Source organism: Nicotiana tabacum, chromosome 14 (genome assembly GCF_000715075.1).
Source record: "Nicotiana tabacum cultivar K326 chromosome 14, ASM71507v2, whole genome shotgun sequence".
NCBI classification, from domain to species: domain Eukaryota; kingdom Viridiplantae; phylum Streptophyta; class Magnoliopsida; order Solanales; family Solanaceae; genus Nicotiana; species Nicotiana tabacum.
In genome coordinates this window covers 48922289-48930870 of record NC_134093.1, presented here as the reverse complement: position 1 = coordinate 48930870, position 8582 = coordinate 48922289, and positions in this window count along the sequence as shown.

Genomic DNA, 8582 nt, shown 5'->3' with positions numbered 1-8582 from the left:
GTCTACATTAAAGGTTCTAGTAGGGAAGGATCTGAGCTTACAAGATCACAAAAAGGCACAGTTTCAAAGCCTGGCCTTTGCCTTGCAAAGCCTGCTTAAAGCCAGCTCATTCCTGGCTTTTGCCTTGCAAAGCCGGCCTAAAGCCAGCCCATGCATGGCTTTTGCCATGCAAAGCCTGCCTAAAGCCAGCTCAAGCCTAGCTTTTGCCCTGCAAAGCCTGCCTAAAGCCAGCTCAAGCCTGGCTTTTGCCTTGCAAAGCCTGCTTAAAGCCAGCCCAAGCCTGGCTTTTACCTTGCAAAGCATGCCTAAAGCCATGCTCCTCTTCTACACATTAATTTTGATAAGTGAGCAAATGATTAATACTTGGACAAAATCAGTTCATTGCATATGGAGATCATATAGTAGCTATAATTGGAAGACTATGCTAGCTTCAACTCTGTGGTGGAGATGTTTGGAATTCATTTTAGCCTATGGACAGTATACCCTGGCGCCTGGTGAGAGCTTGATAGGTGTTGCTTGGTATTTGCCAATGGCAATTGGATTCACATACACTGACAGGAGAAGGAAGCATTCAACTTATTATGTTGTAATAGCTAGTTCATTAGATTTTAGCTTGTCTATCTTTTTAATAGCTAGTAGCTTCATGCAGCTTCTATTTTGGTTTGGACATCTTGTAAGATTTGGACTCATTTTGAAATTTTATTTATATATTAGCTACTAGGCAAGTACTGCCTAGTGGTATAGTTGCTTTAAAAAACAAACTAACTTGAACTGGACACTGGGATTTATATCTTCAAAACTGGTGGATAATAGGTTTTATTTTTCAACATTTTCTTCTTAAATATCAAATTTATGCACAACAAAATTCAAACTCTGCGCCTCCGCACGTACCTTTACCTTTAAATAAAAGCCTTGGGGGCTTATCGTTGGACTATAGTCCTAGGGGCTAAACTATCTCTACCTCTAGCTCTTATGCATCGTATAGGTGGATTTATTTGCAAAGTTTAATAGGAGTAGATATTATTGCAGTGTCAAACTTTGTTAAGGAAGTATGAATGGTCTAGCACTTTAACTAGATTGAAGAAATTTTGGTTTTGTGCAAAAAGCTGACCAGAGAATACCATGTAGGTCTGGTAAAACCGATAGCCCAAACTCAAAAAAGGTTATTGGATTATCGGTATCGGGTTATTGGGTTAACGGTTCGGTAACAGTGTAGTATTATTTTACTATTAAGTTATTGATTCGGGTCTCGGTTTACCCATATTTTTAACGGTTTAATCGATAACCCAATAAACTTTATACAAATATGATTTTACCCTTAGGTATATAAATTTTTCAATTCTCCCAATTTTCTATCTACTTTTCTAACCTCCAAATTTGTCATTCAAATACAGAGAAACAATGTTGTAAGGTTTATTATATTCTTTGAGAGGGTTACGACAATGGAGAAACTTTATCATATTCTTTATACGGTACACATTATCTTACATTACTTCTTCCCTCTAGAATTGAGATTGAGTTATCTTATCGGGTAAACCGATAACCGAACTGATAACGATCGATAACTAATTAACCGATAACCGATATCTTATCGGTTCGATTATCGGTTTAGCATAGTTATAAACCGATAACCGATATATTAATCGATAACATTCACAACTGAACCGACCGATTTCCATCCCTAATACCATGATCTTATAAATAAATATTAAAAAAATGCTAGGCTACACTAGCAGCGGGGCCGGCTCCAACTTTATGTAAGTAAGGCATATGCCTTAGGCCCCCAAATTTAGGGGCCTTATTTTTTAAAAATAATAGGCTTATAGGTATTTTAAAAAAAATATTTAGTATTTTTAATACAAAACGAGAGTTTTTAATATAAAAGAAAGAAAACTTTTTAGATATATAAATAAAATAATACTTTGACTTACTTAAAAATGTGTAGATGAATAGTTTTCATAACTTTTAGTTTTTTATTTTTTACTCATTCATTAAAAAATTTGTTCTCTCTTCCTTAAGTTGTCCAAGTCAATCTTTCTTTTTTTTCAATCTCTTCATATTTCAGAAGACCCTACATATTTTTTGTTTTCTTTTTAATATTCTTACTCACTTCTTTCTCCAAGATTCTACTACCCATCTTCTTTCTCCAAGATTTTCCCGGTTCAATTGTTCAACAATACTTTTAACCTTCTAATAGTTCTATACTTCTATTGCTTTGTAAAATCTTATTTAGGATCAACAATATCTCAAGAAAGATTAGATAGGTTGTCTATATTATCAATGGAGCAAGAATTATTAGAGAAAAACGATTATAAAAAAAATATTAACAACTTTATATCTCAAAAAGTTAGAAAAATAGACTTCAAATAAAAATATATCTTATATCTTTCTTTTAAAAATTTGGGCCGCATATTAAACTTTGGCTTTAGCCCCGTGTGTGACCGACTAGCAGGCAAACACAAGAATAAATAACCTATATTTTGTTCATGTCCTTCGTCAATCTGCAAAGGATGAGAGAATGTGAAAAAGTATCTTAGTATAAGTTGGACAGAATTTAAGGATAAGCACGATGAAGTAGGGTGGTTGCAATTGAATCAACATCAAAATGCAATTGATGTCTCAAGGTTTATCTAATAAAGGTCAATTACTTTAGTTTTAGTTAGAAATTAGAAAGGAACACTTGACATAACAAAAGGTCGTATTGCGTGCACGAGTCCTATATTATCATTACGTCCAAGACCGTCTGATTATGAAACTATTGTATAGTCCTTGTATATGACAGGGTAGAATGACAACGTATATCATTAAGTCTGGACCATGTTTGATTATGCAGCTAGTATAGTCCTGTATGACAGGGTACAAAATGACAGTTTCTTTAAAACTTGCGCACCTCGGACTAACTATTTTACTAGGTATCTATCACCTCCAACAATATAGGTATAAATAATTTCGTCTGAAAATCACTTAATGTCATTTGTTTTGTCTTTGATCGGACTCAAATTCCAATCTGTAGTGATTTTCAGCCACTTCATTGACTATTAGTCCAGAAAGGTTGATTTTACTTGTGTTAGATAAAGTGTCTAATGTCCTCCCAATATGAAATAGGATTACTAGTTATTTACCTTGATTACCTACGTTATTCACTTTGATTACTCAAGAAATTCGTCACACTAAGTAGTACTTGTATTTTTCGGCAAGTACAAAAAGAATTCTCCTATTGACACTTATATTTAAAGCTAAAAGCTATTTCTAATATGGATATGATAGACCAACCTCTATGGAAAATGTGGTGGGATCAAGAGAATTATGGTCATGCACATCATATCTTCAGGAATTGTGTCATGTCGAGAAAGGAAAGAGGACAAAACCAAGCAAAAAAACAAAAAAGTTGGGAAACTAGTCAATTATCATAGTCTCAAACTGTTTCTCAATGGTTTTATGTGTTGGAATCCACTTAACAATGCTCCTACTCCAAAAGGACCAAAACAGATGCTCAATGTTGGGGGATAATGCCACTCATGGTAAGAAAGATTTGGCAAGCACAACCACTTGATGGACAGACAACATATCCCACGGCCCAAATGGAGAAGAAAAGCCACAAGCTTAGATTAGGTTCCTTTCTATCTCTCTTTCATGACGGTGACGATTCAACCCAACTATTTTGTCTAGTACCTGTTCCCTTCGACCTGCACTGTACGATAACTCTGTACACTAAAGCTTAAACAAATGAGAAAAAATTGCTTAAGTTTTTGTCTTTGCTAGAATTTAAACCCGATTCTCCAAGGTTTGCATCCACTTCATTGGATTCCTTACTTTTTCGGATAGAAAATGTAAGGTCCCTTAAAATTTCACCCAGAACTTGGCGTTTTGTAATGCCAAGATAGACTTATGTGTTGATGATACCTCGCCGCGGTATGGACTTTTTGCGTTAAACAGTGCGTTGGAGAGTTGAAGAAATTTTTTTGGCAAAGCAGGGCATTTCTGCGGTCCGCAGATCCGCCTCAGAGTGAAGCAGAGAAATGGCCCATTTTTTGGAGGTTGTTTTGCGGTCCATTATGCGGCCGCATAACCTTTTCGCGGGCCGCACAATCTATCACAGACCTAGCATGAAGATTTTCGAAGGGGAGTTTTGTGGCGCATTATGCGACCGCAGAACTGGTCTACGGACCGCTCATAATACTTATGCGATCCGCAAAATGGACCGCATAATGGCCCTCCGAAACTAGGCACTTCTGTGCAGGTATGCAACAGGTCTGCGGTCGCATAATGGACCGCAGAACCTCCTTCCAAAATTTCTCATGTTTTGTTCTGTAACGGATATGCGGCCCGCGAAATATTTATATGGTTGCATAGTTGACCACATAACAGCCTCCAAAATTAGCCATATCTCTGCTTCCCTCCGCGGCAGATCTGCAGCCCGCGGAGTAGTTATGCGGTCGTATAATGGACCGCATAAATGCCATGTTCTGCAATAATTTTTCTTCAACTCCCCAACGCACTGTTCAATCGAAAAAGTCTGTACTGCGGCGAGCAAGCTCGCGCGAAGATTTCCTATAACCCTCAAATTCATTAGCCTACCTCGGCACCACGAAACCCCAAATTTTAGGTGAAATTCTTACGGGGCCTTACATCTTTCCCCGCTTAGGACCATTCGTCCTTGAATGAGGGTCAAAATTCGCCATTAGCATCCTATGTGACCCAATTTTTACTTCACACACTAGTAGTTTCAAATTTTGACTAATTCCCTAAATTTTTAAAAATTTTGCTAGAGTCTCCCCTATAACTGGGCCTATCCACCTATTATAGAATCCCAGAAACTAATCCTAACAATATATAAAAAATCCAACGACACAACACAACATAAAAACAACACCAGCCATGGCCTCATAAGCAATATATTACCAAAAAGGAACACCCTTAACAGCAACTGTACAAGTGAAATATAATTCATAGAAGGTAGACAATTAACATTTTCATAGAACACAGCTACCTAAATACATAATTATTCAAACAAATGAGGGTACTTCCTCTTTATATCTTCCTCGGCCTCCCAAGTGGCATGTTCAACCTGTTGGTTTCGTCATAGCACTTTCACGGAGGCAATCTCTTTGTTTCTCAGTTTCCGGACCTGCCTATAATGAATGGAACCTGGAATCTCTTCATAAGTCAATTCCTCATTAACCTCAATAGTCTCAACCAAAACAATAAGCGACATATCTCCAACCACCTTTTTCAACATGGATACATGAAACACCGGGTGCACTAAAGACATCTCTGGAGGTTGTTCTAGCCTATAAGCCACATGACCAATCCTCTGATTGATTTTGTACGGTCCGACATACCTCAAACTCAATTTTCCTTTCTTTCCAAACCGCATTATACCCTTCATGAGGGAAACCTTCAAGAATACCCAATCATCCTCTTGGAACTCCAAATCCCTACGATGTACATCCGAATAGGACTTCTAACAACTCTGGATAGTTTTCAACCGTTCCTTAATGAGCTTAAATTTCTCCATAGCTTGGTGGAAGAGGTCTATACCTATCAACTCCACTTCCCAATCTCAACCCACCCAACGGGAGATCTACATCTCCTACCATATAGAGCCTCGCACGGCGCCATATAAATGCTAGCATGATAACTGTTGTTGTAGGCAAATTCTATGAGTGGCAAATGATCATCCCAGCTACCCCTGAAATGGAGAACACAAGAGCGCAACATATCCTCGAGCGTTTGAATGGTCCTCTTTGCTTTCCCGTTGTTCTGTGGATGGAAAGTTGTACTAAGATTCATCTGAATACCCAAACCTTGCTAAAATTTCGTCCAAACATTAGCCGTGAACTGTGCCCTTCGATCTGATATAAAAGAAATTGGAGTGCCATGTAACCTAACTATTTCCTTGATATACAACTGAGCATATTGTTCTGTTGTGTCAGTAGCCTTAACAGGTAGGAAGTGTGCTGGTTTTGTGAGTCGGTCCACAATCACCCAAATTAAGTCGAACTTGCGAGGCGTGCGAGGTAGTCCCACCACAAAGTCCATTTTGATCATCTCCCATTTCCACATCGGAATTTTTATGATCTGTGCCAACCCACCGGGCCTTTGGTGTTCGGCCTTCACTTGCTGACAATTTAGACATCTTGCCACAAAGTCCGCTACATTCCTCTCCATATCATTCCACCAGTAGACTTACTTAAGGTCATGGTACGTCTTTGTAGATCCTTGGTGCACGGAATACCTAGAAGTATGAGCCTCGGTCATGATTCTTTCCCGGAGACCATCTACATTTTGAACACATAATTGTCCTTGGTACCTTAGCGTACCATCATCCACGCCAAGAGAAAAAGTTATGGTCTTATGTTTATGAATCCCCTCTTTCAACTGCACCAATGATGGATCGTTGTATTGCTTCTTCTTAACCTCCACAACAAACGATGATTCAACCCTATTTTGCACAATCACCCCTCCTTTACTAGAGTCTGTATGACGAACCCCCATAATAGCTAACCGATGAACTTCCTTGGTCAAAGGCCTTTGATATGCCTCCAAGTGAGCCAAACAACTCATAGATTTCCGGCTAAGAGCATCCGCCACAACATTAGCCTTTCCCGGATGATAGAGGATATCAATGTCGTAGTCTTTGAATAACTCAATCCATCTTCTCTACCTCTGATTCAATTTCTTCTATTTGAAAATATACTAAAGGCTCTTATGGTCCGCGAATATACCCACATGGACCCCATACAAATAATGACGCCAAATCTTCAGTGCAAAAATCACGGCCACAAGCGCTAAGTCGTGTGTTGGATAGTTCTTCTCATTATTCTTGAGTTTCCTAAAGGCATAAGCGATCACCTTGCCACGTTGTATCAGAACACACCCTAGTCCGATTCTCGAAGTATCACAATATAATACAAACCCATCTGTACCCTATGGTAGAGTCAACACAAGTGGCGTAGTCAATCATGAGTTCAAATCCTAGAAGCTTTTTTCACAAGCATCTGACCAATGGAGCTTCACTGCCTTCTGCGTCAATTTAGTCAATAGAGAAGCAAGAGTAGAGAACCTCTCTACAAAATTTCTGTAATACCCAGCTAAGCCCAAGAAACTGCGAATCTCATTTGGAATTGTAGGCCTCGGCCAATTCTTCACAACTGCGATCTTTTGCGGATCAACCTTAATTCCTTCTCTAGAGACGACATGACACAAGAATGTTATAGATTCAAGCCAAAATTCACATTTCGAAAATATCGCATACAACTTGTGCTGATACAGAGTCTGCAGAGCTGCCCTGAGATGATCGGTATGGTCCTCTCGACTTCGTGAATATATAGGAATATCGTCAATGAACACTATCACAAAGGAGTCAAGAAAAGGTTTGTAGAATCGATTCATAAAATCCATGAAAGTTGCCAGGCCATTTGTTAGCCCAAAAGACATTACCAGAAATTTGAAGTGCCCATATCGGGTCCTGGAAGTTGTTTTTAGAATATCATGTTCCCTGATTTTCAATTGGTGATACTGTGTTCTTAAATCAATTTTGGAGAAGTACTTAGCACACTACAATCGGTCAAACAAGCCACAGACCTGACCCAAATAATCTAGTTCTTAACATTACTTCTGCGGTCCATTTTGCGGACCGCATATCCATTCTGCAGTCCACTCTACGACCGTAGAGTTGTGTTCAGGGGGTTCATTTTCTGATTTTTATAACCCGACCCTATTTCGATATATAGATGTAAAGGATAATTTTTGAAGCAAAAATCTGATATTTGAGAGTAAGGAAGTATCATAGAGTGAGGGGGAAAGCTCCTAAGCTAATTGGTCACCAATTCCTGCTCAAAAGTTGGAAGATTTGCAAGGAGAACCTCACAAGTTCTTCATCCAAGAGGTAAGCTTCCACATCCTAGTCTCAATTTCGAATTTGGGGTAGAAGATGGTTAATGGGGGGTATGATTCTTGGGTGTGAGAGTGTATCTATGCATGCATGTACAATCATGAGTTGTGGGAAGGTAGTTAAGCTCAAATGGGTAGACCTTGGGTTGTGGGGTGAAGGAAATCCACCATAGGAGAAACTATAAATCATAATGCCCACCTAGTGTTTGATAAAATGATCAAATGAGTTGGAACCATGAACTCCTTCCTAATTTGTGTTCAATTTTGTTATATTTCTAAATAGATCGAAGTGGTTAAGATTTTCGAACATTGTAGTAATTTAAGAAAGCTCAAAGCGAGGTATGTTGGCTAAACTTCTCTCTTAGAATTGAATTCCACGATGTCCTTGTAAGTCCCGAGTTGTTCAAACTATTCCGAGTAAGCTTTGCGTCAAAAAATATATGTTCATTGTGTATTTCAAATTCTCTTATCATGTTATGTTGCTATTTAAGAATGTGTACAAAGTATAGGTTGTGTATCTAAAGGTTATAACTTCAAGTCGTGTTTTAAATGAAAACTATTATACCAAATTGTGTAGAAATCTCAATGTGCTTAAGACTCTTATTTGATCACATGTGTACTCAAGGTCTTGAATATAAATGCTTTGTTGTTGATGATCCGTGATAATGTTTGAAAGTGGAAGAGGA